The sequence below is a fragment of the Cupressus sempervirens genome, chromosome 3, assembly GCF_028749045.1.
Source record: "Cupressus sempervirens isolate cs-2001-9-10 chromosome 3, ASM2874904v1, whole genome shotgun sequence".
Classification (NCBI taxonomy): Eukaryota; Viridiplantae; Streptophyta; class Pinopsida; order Cupressales; family Cupressaceae; genus Cupressus; species Cupressus sempervirens.
Window position 1 is genome coordinate 635,841,755 of NC_143120.1, and position 12,883 is coordinate 635,854,637.

The following is a 12,883-nucleotide window of genomic DNA, read 5'->3' on the forward strand; positions in this document are numbered from 1 at the left end:
GTTTTTTAAATTAGAATTCTTGCCCATTTAAGGTGATAGTGGTAAAACATTCTACATACTAGTTTGGCCCCTAAATTTTTCCCTTGAACATTTATGTTCTTGATAGTTGCTCCACTCTTAGATCTTCGCCTACATACTTCATCCCAAGCCATTAAAGAGATCTTCCTTTTGTCCCCCGATTCCTTGCTAAGAATGATCAAAGACATTTTTTTAGTTCCTCCCTTTTGTTCGTTGGAAGGTCTATACAAGATAGTTGAAAATAGATTGTGCTGAAAGAATTGATTGAACCATTGTTTCTTTACTTGTTGCTGAGAGCCACTTCCCTTTCTGTGAATCTATTTTCCTTTTGATTTTCTCAATGGTAAGTTCCCATAATTTGGAGGATCTATGCTCTGAGTCTAAAGAAGACCTACCTACTTACAGGGTAAGCTGCTTTTTTTGAAGTTGAGAATGAGACTAATATGATTTACTCCTTCTAGGGGATATTGATGAAAACATTTTTGATTTCTTAGCGTTGATTTCTTGTCGTGAAGCTTTTGTATTTATGTTAAGTGTTGCTTGAAAAACTTTGGCTTCTTCAATTGAAATTTGACCATATAACATGGTATCATCCATAAATTGTTGATGTGAAAAGGTTCTAGATTATTGGTAATGCTAATGCCCTTAAGTCTCTCTTCCTTACGAGCTCATGATATAGATCTCCCCAAAGCATCTGCCATAAGGATAAATAAGAAAGGTGAGTTTTGATCCCTTTGTCTTAGACCCCTAGAGATCCCAAAGAAACCTGTAGGTGAACCATTTACTAGGATAAACAACTTAGGAGTTTCAATACATTCAAATACCAAATTGATCATTGTTTGGTAAATTTGAAGGTTTCAAGGCACTTGCATAAAAATATCCAATCCACTCTATCACAAGCCTTCTTGATGTCTAATTTAATAAGCACATTTCCTTGTACATCTTTGCATACAACCAATCTCCATGGATATAACAAATATGTATCCATCCATGAGATGCACATATACAAATAAATCTTCATGGATACAATGGATCCATATCCATCCATGAAATGTGCATACAACAAAAAAATCTTCACGAATACAATAGATAGATATCCATACATGAGGTGTATTGATGCACAAAAGAAAAGTTGCCAGTAGGAACAAGTTTTTAGATACAATTACAAACCTACTAGAGCTTCTTTTTGGGCAAGGAAATCATCTCTCTCTCTCTCTCTCTCTCTCTCTCTCTCTCTCTCTCTCTCTCTCTCTCTCTCTCACACACACACACACACACACAGCTAAGCTAGTAGGTTACATCATGGAGTTGGTATTGTCGTTGGTGATGCACTTGTTGTTCCTATGTGATCACTTGTGCTTTTAATTTACAATAGGGGGGAAGCCAGTCCCAAATGGTAATGGTCCTCGAGGTGGGAGGAGAGGTATAGTTGGTTGCGGCTATAGTGGTGTCGAGTAGGGCGGGGCGGTGGGTATGGAATTGGGATACATTAATTAGAGTAGGGGCCAATAGTTTGTTGTTCATGTCATGTGACACTTGATAGTAGCCTATTACGTTGAGATCATAGCAACCTTGGCTTGGTCATAGATTCGCTAGAGATTATATTAGTGGCTAAGACATTTTCGATCGAGGTCATTTGTCACTAGTTGATTTGGAGTTTTGTTTTAGTACTAGCCCTTTTGTTGTTTTTGGGCATCTTCTTTTTTGGCTTTTTCCTTGTTTCCATGCTCTTCTACAAGGATGTAGAGTTCAGATACTTAGTTCAGGGGCTTATGTCCTTAGACTTGGTAATGTCTTATCTCTTTGCAATTTTTCACAATCATCTTTCCCTCTCTTTCTTTTATCTCTTCCTTTACCATAAGCATGAGCTTATCTCATACTCCTACTAAGTGGGGGCTAAATGTATAGTCCTAAATAGTAAGCACTTATTTAATGCGCATTTTGGGACCATTTTCAGCCCACTTTAGTCTATTTCTTTTGCGAGGAACTCATATTATACCTAATTGCGTACATAATTTAAATCAAGGTCCTTATTCTTCAACCTTACTCAAAACTCTAAGTTGGTTCTAATTTCTATGCACAATTTTTTATTTATCCATTCATTCACATAAATCATTTCCCTCTTGGGCACCATTTCAACATTTATGCTTTGATTTTTTAGCTTATCTTTTTTGTTTTTTTTCCTAAATCATTTAAAACTTCTTGAATCCCTCAATCAGACCTCAAACTTTACATTTTTTAGTATAGATCATTACTTATTTCAACCTATACCATATACAAGTCAAACTTGTTTCAACTATACCTAAGAGGTTGAATTTTGGTGGGTTTTGGGCCTGATGCAAGGTGTTTTCATTTTCTCACCTAGTATAGTTATTTTTTTGCGAATGTGGACCTAAAATCACTATAAAAGGACACCTCTTCCCCTCATTTTCACATCTTAACTTATCTCATTCGAGTAAGACATTCACACATGAGCTATTTATGCATTCAACGAGTTCAAGCAAACAAACATCCACTGAAGGCATTCATCCATTATTGATCAACCATTCATGCATATATCTAGCTTCTTTCTCCATAGGAAGCAAATAAGTTGGCAATTAATGTCATGTCCCCATTTTGGTTGACATCGTTTAGCATGTAAGATCAGTCTATCACAGGCTCTCGTAGACTGGTGGTGATGTGGAGATAGTGACCAACGACTATTTGGCAATATTTTGTCCTTACAGTTGATTAGTGATTTGGGCCTACATTTGTTATAAAGTTACTTTATTCGGGTCCAGTTTTATAATTTGATGTTGAGATGCACTTTTTATGATAAAGTAATATTTTATAAAAGTGCACTTTATTTCATAAGAATATTTGGATCCTTCTAGAATGTATAAGTGACTTCAAGAGGAAGCTACTGAAAAGTGAATAAATAGACCCTATGGGTCTTGCATTTGATCATCAAGTTTGTATTTTCTCCCTTGACATCAAATTGTGATTTAGTCATATAGTTTATTATGGAGCCAAGTGGTTTCATATAGTCACTAGATCTTTGGGAACGGAGTCTCCCTTGGATTCACATAACTGAAGGGGTGAGATATCCTCTGAAGGGTTGCACATTAGGCATCATTGGGCCTAAGGCCATTTTCGGCATTTCAGCATTTCAGGAGGCATTTTTTGCAGGGCCGACATTATAGGAGGTTTTTTTTAGCAGGTCCGAAATTATAGGAAGCCATTTTTAGCAGATTTGAAATTTTAGGAGGCTTTTTTTAGCAAACCCAAAATTATAGGAGGGAATTTTCTAAGGACTATTCATTTTCAGTCATGAATTAATTGCAGGACATCTTTAGAAGGCTTAATTGTAGTGGAGGAAAGATTTATAGCTATTGGTTCATTTTTGCTACAGGTCTGATCCAATTTTCAGAATTTCAAGATAGGGCTTTGGAACCACATTTTTGTTCATATCTTCCTCATTACTCAGCATATCATTCTGGGTACTTTTGCATCGGATTTCTATTATTGAGGAGATGAAGATAGGTGCATTTTGGAGTTCCAAAATGCCATGATTTATTTTTAAGGAATTTTTCAAAACTCCTAGAGATTTTCAAAAATTTGCAAGGAAGTACATTTTCAGATTTGGGGTGATTTTGGCTTGGGTGTTGGCATCTTCAACATTGGTAAAAATTATTACAGCCATCTACAATCAGGTTCTTCACTTCTCATTTGGCATTTGGCATATTTTCTGAGAAATGTTGTTTTCAACAAAGTACAAAATATAGCTTCAACACTTTACTATTTTACATTGTACTTGTCTTTGTTTGCCATTTGGCATTATTGGTATCAAAGGAAGGCTAGGATTTTGCAAGTGAAAGAGCATTGTAATTTTTAGACTATCTATATTGCCAACCTAGGGTTTGATGATCATATTATTGGCTAAAATATGTATGGCATTGTTGCAAATTGTTGATATATGAATGGCATATGGTTTTGAGCAATTTCCTATGTTCAGCATTTACTTTCAGTAGTAGTCTTCAGTTGCATGCCAAGTGTTTGACAAAATTTCTCAGTTCAACATTAGAGGTTTTTAGTGGCCTATTGGTAGGGGTCATTACAATGGTATCGGAGTGGTTTTCTTGCCATCCTGTTGGATAAGAGCCATCTTGTATGAGTGATCAACACTCTACTTTATCCAAAATGGACAGGTATAGTACAGAGTCTCAAAGGACACGATCTTGGACAGTTGATGGAGAAAGTAGGAAGATCCAGAGTCGGAACAGTAGAAAGGATGGTTATTTAGACATTCGAGATGAACTTAGGAAAATAAGCCATGACATGTCTGAACAGTTGGTTAAGCACCACCGTATGATGAATGACATGTTCGACCAAGCTAAGGTGGATAAGTTGACTGGATTTCTATTTGGTAGATCTTCTCACAAGGCAGATGACAAAATTACTAGGAACTTTCATGAGGAGTTCGAGAAACTAGCTTACAGCCAAGCAGAGGTCTCAGATTCTACTCCACCACAGGAGGTAGTGGTAAAGGATATTACACAGATTGATAGTAACGGTCAACTTGATACTCAAGTTGAGACAGTTGTATATAGGTCACCAGAGGATTATGTCATAGGTACGTGGGATGGTTTAGTTACGACAAGCAGTGACTACAACGTAGAGGGTTTAGATGATGATTTTGATGATGTTGTTGTGCACGATGGTGAGATACCCTGTAGAGATGAGCAGTCATTGAGTATTCATGACTTTGCTGAGAGGGAGTACTAGGCACATTTGGATGCTTCATCACATCAGGTTGAGGCTGGTAGTACTTCTCATGATTTGTCCAACCAATTGAAGGTGAGTGAAGACAATATTGTGACTTCATTATCTCATCATGACAAGATGCGGGATATGATAAAGGATCACATTCGGATGATTCAGTTACAGGGCAGACACAAGGGAGTTCAGGCAAAGTCTTCTTGTGTTGACTTACAGGCGATTAGAGAAGGAATGGGAATGATGAAGTTGAGTTATCTACATCTTCTATCAGATCGTGACCATCTTCTTAGCCTTGCCGGTGACTATTCAGATGCCTTGAGGAGGAAGGAGAAGGAAGTTGACAGGATTTCTCATGAGCTTGAGGACACTCGAGCTTCCTTGGTGAATACTCCATTCACATTACAGGACTTGGAAAGACATGGGAATGAGCATGGCATGGAGTTGAGTTTAGTACCATCTTGCACACCTGATACTCAGCTTCCTGCGGCAGGCAGATCAAATGTGGTCGTTGATAATGTTGTGAGTTCATCTTGCATTCACATCCAGGACACAGGGACAGTGTCAGACAAGTATGTGGAGTTAGTTGGCATTAGTCATATTACTTAGGTGAGGAGTTTGCCTGAGTTACCAGTTGATTCTAGTTTATGGATATGGACTCAAGATTGTTATATTGGCGTTTGGGATTTAGTTGACTGGAGATCTTTATCACTTTTTGGTAGTAGTGATTGTTTGGGTGCTATCATGGATTTGATTAGCAGATTGCATGGTGTTGTCCTATCTTGTGCCAGCAGCTTGTCCGATGTTGGTATTACTTTTTATACACTGGTGTTGGTCTTTGTTCATATATTCAGTCAACCATTCTTGTTGGAATGTGTTGATGATCTTTCATATTTGGTAGTGTTTACAGATGAGTCCTAGGATCATATTGGCATTGATGACATCCAGGACGATGTAGTGGGCAGTTTTGAGGACTTAGTTTCCTTGGTTGTTTCTTTTGGTACAGAGGAATTGGGTAGTGGTGTTACAATTTTTGCTACTCCGTATGTTGATATGAGCTTTGGAGTTGATTCGCAAGATGTGGATGGTAATACTCTAGAGACCAGTAACTTTGAGGATACTCCTTTGGACAGTGCGTCAGAGGAGGTTTGTAGGAGATAGTCTAGCCAGTGCCATCATGTGTCTAGTTAGCTAAGAGTTAGTGAATGAGACATTGCTATTGCTTGTGAGCATTTCGATGCTGCTTGTTAGTTGTTAGTAGTTGATGGGTGGGGTTCTCCTACTAGTGATGAGCAGGGAGGCAGTTATCTTTCCTTGACAGAGATCCACTCTTTATGGGAGGCTATCCGGATTCTGCGACAAAATTATATGCAATTGGTAGCCGATAGAGATTATCTTATGGAATGGGGGAGTATAGCATACGATGCATTATTGGTCGAGGAAGATGAGGTGACTGGCCTTACTCAGTAGCTCGAGGTGACTTCTGAGATTCTTGAGAGTACATAGTTGGCTTTTGAGGAGTCACAATTTCATTTGGCTGAGGTGACCATGGAGTTAGAGCGATTGTAGTCTTTACCAAATTCTGTACAGTCACAGGCTGTGGTGTCTGGTGATCCGAGGATGTCCATGGTCAAGATTGTCAGAGACAATGGAGATGGGGACACATCCATCCTTGATACTGGCATTGGCATATCGGGTTCGTTTCCACTAGAGTCAGGTTCAGTTGAGTTGGGTGTTGCAGCAGATAGTTGTGGTATGCCTGACATGGTGATGGCCTCTACTACTGATGGCACAGAGACTAGGGATGTTGTGTCAGAGATCATGTGTGATGCTGGTGAGCCGGCAGTTGGCATGGTTCCTGCTAGTGATGCTACTCCCTTGGCGATGTCTTCGGAGGTAGTAGTCAGTTCCAGCTTGGTTAGTGATCGGTTGCAATTAGTTTCATCTAGATTGCAGTTTGAGCCACTGACTGAGATTGGCGCATTCTATCGGCATTACACTGTGAGGTATGCTCATCAATTTACCTTTGATGACCATGTTGATAAGATGATGATACAGAGATGTACTTTGGTTCGTAGTGCTTGTCATCAGTTATGGGACAGTTTGATGCCACGGGATGAGAGTTGTGATGGTCATGACATGGCGATAGGTTCTGAGGTTGACAGATTGATAGTACATGACTTAGAGCAGGAGTTTGGGAGTGATGCTTCAGCAGTTGTTATTGATTCTACTCCTTTGGCTATATCTTCTCTTGAGTTAGTTGGTGATCAGTTACAGTGGGTTGTATGACCTATGCATGGCGAGTTGTCGACTGAGGCTGGTTCTTTTGATCAACATTATACTGCAGGGTATGTTCATCAGTTTGCATTTGATCCATGTGTTGAGGAGTTGATGGCAGACGGACTTGGTTTGGGTTCTATTTCTTATTGTTTATCTTGTGATGTCTACTCACCATCAGTAGTGCATGGGAGTTATGGTTATGAGATAATGGCCAATAATTTGCTGGGTTGTGTTGATTGCAGTTGGTGTCCAGTGTGTGGATTCTCCATACTTGTTATAGTTTCATTCAGGAGTGTCCACCATTGTGACAGAGTTGGATTGTACATTCTGCATAGGCCAGTGGGATGTGTCGATGGTACTTACTATGTTGGCAATTTGGGATGTCCACTCTACTTGGGTTCTGATATTTTGGGAGTTTGTGTCTTGTGGGTTCCTGACTATGGCAGTAGTGGATTTGAAGTTCAGTTGAGCAATGATTCACGCTTCATTTATGGATTCTTCTTGGCTATATTGTAGAGAATATTGCAGGAGCCTGCGTTGATTAACAACAGTATAGTACATGACTATATTTGGGATCCAGGTGGGTTGATTGGTTTATTGTTCAGTCATTGCTTGGGGACAAGCAATTTCAGGATGGGTGGACTATCATGTCCCCATTTTGGCTGACATCATTTAGCGTGCCAAATCAGTCTATCACAAGCTCTCATAAACTAGTGGTGATGTGGAGAGTCAACCAGCGACTATTTGGTAGTATTTTGTCCTTACAATTGATTAGTGATTTGGGCCTACATCTGTTATAAAGTAAAGTTACTTTATTCGGGCCCAGTTTTATAATTTGATGTTGAGATGCACTTTTTATTATAAAGTAATATGTTATAAAAGTGCACTTTATTTCATAAGAATATTTGGATGCTTCTAGAATGTTAGTGACTTCTAGAGGAAGTTACTGAAAAGTGAATAAATAGACCCTATGGGTCTTGCATTTGATCATCCAGTTTGTATTTTCTCCCTTGACATTTGATTGTGATTCAATTACATAGTCTATTATGGAGCCAAGTGGTTTCAAATAGTCACTAGGTCTTTGGGAATGGAGTCTCCCTTGGATTCACATAACTAAGGGGGTGAGATATCCTCTGAAGGGTTGCACATTTGGAGGTGATACTACAGTCACTTCAGCTAGGGCATCATTGGGCCTATGGCCATTTTCAGCATTTCAGCATTTGAGGAGGCATTTTTAGCAAGGCCAAAATTATAGGTCATTTTTAGTAGGTCCAAAATTATAGGAAGCCATTTTTAGCAAATTCAAAATTTTAGGAGGCTTTTTTCAGCAAACCCAAAATTATAGAAGGAGGACATTTTGTGAGGACTATTCATTTTCAGTCATGGATTGATTGCAGGACATCTTTAGAAGGCTTAATTGTGGTGGAGGAAAGATTTATAATTGCTGGTTCGTTTTTGCTATAGGTCTGATCCAATTTTCAGAATTTCAGGATAGGGCTTTGGAACCACATTTTTGTTCATATCTTCGTCATTACTCAGCATATCATTCTAGGTATTTTTGCATCAGATTTCTATCGTCGAGGAGATAAAGATGGGTGCATTTTAGAGTTCCAAAATGCCATGATTTATTTTTAAGGAATTTTTCAAAACCCCTAGACATTTTCGAAAATTTGCAAGGAAGTACAATTTCAAATTTGGGGTGACTTTGGCTTGGTTGTTGGCATCTTCAACATTGGTAAAAATTCTTACAGCCATCTACAATCAGGTTCTTCACTTCTCATTTGGCATTTGGCATATTTTCTGAGAAATGTTGTTTTCAGCTAAGTACAAAATATAGTTTTAGCACTTTACTATTTTACATTGTACTTGTCTTTGTTTGCCATTTGGCATTACTGATATCAAAGGAAGGCTAGGATTTTGCAAGTGAAAGAGTATTGTAATTTTTAGACTATCTATATTGCCAACCTAGGGTTTGATTATCATATTATTCGCTGAAATATGTATGGCATTGTTGCAAATTGTTGATATATGAATGGCATATGATTTTGAGCAATTTCCTATGTTCAGCATTTACTTTTAGTAGTCTTCAGTTGCATGCCAAGTGTTTGACAAAATTTCTCAGTTCAGCATTAGAGATTTTTAGTGGCCTATTGGTAGGGGTCATTACAATTAAGGGAGAAGATCCACATTCATACATTCAATTTTTCATCTTCTTCTTCAATTCAAACATTGAAAAGAAATTACAACATTCACTACATAAGGTTTCATCTTACAGAATTCCACTTTGATTTTTGTGTTTAGTCAAGGCTATTTCATCAACGAACTTGATCACATACTAAGCACAATTACATCTACATGGTATGATATATTTCCATGTTATAATCTCTACTACATGATTACATTTCCTTTATTTCAATTCAAGTTTGAATGCTAAATAGGGGCTTGATCAAGGCAAGCACCGACCCCCTTCCTACAATAATTTCTTCTTCTCTCTTGTGTGTAGATGCAAATTTACAAAGCTATGAAATTGGATTTGCAAATTCACAAACACAATAATAGTGATAGTCTAGAGATCTTCAATTTTTTCCCTCATGAGTATATGTCAAGCTTGTTTCAACCTATACATGGTATAAGTTGAACCTATTTCAGCCCATTCCTTCAACTAGAGAATAAAGTCTCCAAGCTTCTACATCTTGATCACTTTTTAGTTCTAACAACTTCTAACAAGGTTTTTTTACAAATCTAAAGTTCCCTGCTCTAGTACCCCTCAAGGTGAGTAAATCATCATTCTTATTCCTTCATTAGACTAATTTTGATATATTAGATCTTATATCTTGTTATCTAAAATTAAGATAAAGCGTTTTATTTTACTTTGTGTAAACACTACATTTGTCCATACATGGAAAGAATCACATCCCTTCACTAGATCATGCATTAACACCTTTTCATCTATTTGGGTTGTGCTAATCAAATTTAGTCCAAGGGGGTCACATTTTATGACCCCTTCCAATGTACGCGTAAAGTAGAGATCTATCACTAATCACCATTTTCCACCATAGAGTTGTATTCTCTTGTATGATCAAGATTTGGTGCATTACATCATGTGACATCTTCTAAGGACATGTTTTCTACTTTTGAGCCTTGGAGTTCACCAAGCATTTTGACGAGTAACAATACATACATAAAAAATAGTGGGAAAGGTTCTATCAATGTGGGTGAAGGATCATTTAATGATGTTTTGTGTACCTTCCCTTGCCACTAATCTCCTTTCATCAAATTACAACCTTCATCGACATTGGAGCTTCTTCATAAAGGGAGGCCATATTGTCTCATTTCTTCCTTTATGTGGAAGTATATTTGATTGTTTATACATATACTATGTAGTTCTTGGGAGGCATAATTGAGTCTTCTATCCATGCATCTCGATTGTCTCTCTCTTTTAGATAGGAAATTTCTCACACGTTTTCTTCTCCTCTATCTATATTAGAACCCATCTTGCATCTAGCTCATGTTGCATAATTATTCTTCTCTCTAAGTTGCACTTAAAGGGGTTTGTTTGGGTAAATTAAATTTACTCATAGCTTAAATCCAACCTTAGGTTAGTTGGCATTTATCATTTCCTAGGTTACATAATTACTTAAGCCATATAGTTGTCAAGCAGTTGAGTTTACCTACTACCTAACCATGCATTTCATTTGGCCACATGACACATTCAATGCCCTTCATTCTCTCTCACTTGGCCTATATGAAAAGGCTTCTGTACATTTGTAATTCATCTCAATATCAATTCTCATCTTTCGGTGAAATATTATGTCACATGAAGGTTGTTTTGTGGGCTTCAAAGTCCCGACAATGCCGCTAATCACACAACACAAACAACTATCAACGATAAGTACTATAGTGTTAAATGAAAAACCTCCCATGAAACGAAGAAAGGATTAAGATTGAGAAGACAAGAATCTACATGTGTCCTCCATGTTAGTTCCCAAAACCATAGATTAGAAATCCAAGAGCTTGCCACTTCATTGACAAGAATCCACAATCAGTTCTGGCCAACGAACAAGAATCACCTTGATTCCCCTGCACTTTAGTCTCTGCTACACCCAGGCAGGTAGAGCTTCACTTCAAACATTGACTGCTTGGTTTAAGGCTTTTCTGTAGCAAATTTAAGCTTTAGTGAGTTCTTCTTGGCAAAGTCCTTGGACTTGATCAAAATAAAGTTGAATGTTGAATGTTCGAACTAAATGAATATTTTGTATAATATTTGTCAATAATCGATTTGATGCTTGTAAGAAGGAAGATAGAGATTTTCTGACTTCAAATATAAATCCAATAATACTTCAATGATTCTAAAGACCAATGCCTTTGCTTATTCGAGCAGTAAAGTCAACTAAAAAGAAGATTGTAATGTACAATTTTATAATGTTCTATGCACATAAACTATAAATAGTATAATAATTAAGACGAGACATATCAAATATATATATACGCAATTTTAAACTAGTCCAAATTACGCTTCATCTTCTAAAGTCGAGGAGACAGTCTACAAATTCAAAAACAATTAAATATTTCACTATATCTATAATGATGAGTTTAAAATACCATAAATGATCTTGACCACTTATTTGACATTAAACAATTTATGAAATTTTAAATATGATTATAAAAGACAAATCAACTGTAATTTCAATCTCCATAACTTTAATAAAAAATAACAAATGACTTTTTATCTTATTATTAAAATAAAATAGTTAAATTCATATTACAAATTATTCCTCGCGAGTGTAAAATACTTTTTCATTCTCGAGATGTCGAGTATATCTTATTGTTCTTTGTTTATTTAAATGAATAACTCTCCTTTTATATCTTGAAAAAATAAATAGATCTGTCTTTTCAACTTCAGAGCAGCTACCGATGATTGCTAAAACCTTGGAAAAATCCGCTCTGTCCATTCGAGTGGCTCGTTTTGACTTTGATAATCAAATAAAGGCAACATGAGCAATAATTGCTTTTCCCTTGAACATCCAAGCTCTTTTGCCTTCATTTCTAGCTGTTCTGATTTTTTCCATTTCCATTCTTCTTTCTACTTGTTGTCTCATGGTTAAATCCTCCTCTATAACAAAGCGAGAACCCCTCAAGAGCTGTTTTTTGTTAAGTAAATTTTGTTTGTCGCTAATGTTGGGCATGACTACCTTGATTGGCCTATTTCTCTCAGCTTGTGGTTTCTCTATGCCATCAAAGAAAAAAATCATGCAAATGGTCGATCATCACATTGTCTCCCCAAATTCAGAGTGAGGTCTGCATACGGTGGAGCCGGCGGGCCATGATGCGTCGGCAATTGGAGATCGACGACAATGATCTGCATTGATATCAGTTTCAATGTAGAGTACTTTCAACGCAAATTCTAGCACAATACCAGATTTTAATACTTGCATCACGCAGGTGAGCCCGTGAAACGCATGAGAATAGTGGGCGGCAGATTATTGGTTTTCTAGTGAAAAATTTGGAAAAGATTAGTACCACTTCATTGTCGCAAACACTTCTTCTGCTTTTGTCTTCGCGCATAATATCATACTGAAAGAGACGATACTGGAGTTCGTAGATGCTGGAGATCATTTCCCGCTATGTCGTATGCCCTTCATTCATTACTAAGGCACCCACAAATACTGAGGAGATTGTTAAAGACCATCGCCATCATATTCACCCAGACCTATCTCTCTTCCATCCTCCCGTGAATCATTTTCCATGCGGCATAAAATATATTACGTGCCTATCTTCTTAATATTGTCGATATCCCTGGTGAGGCAGGGTATCGTTTCAGAATTTTGCT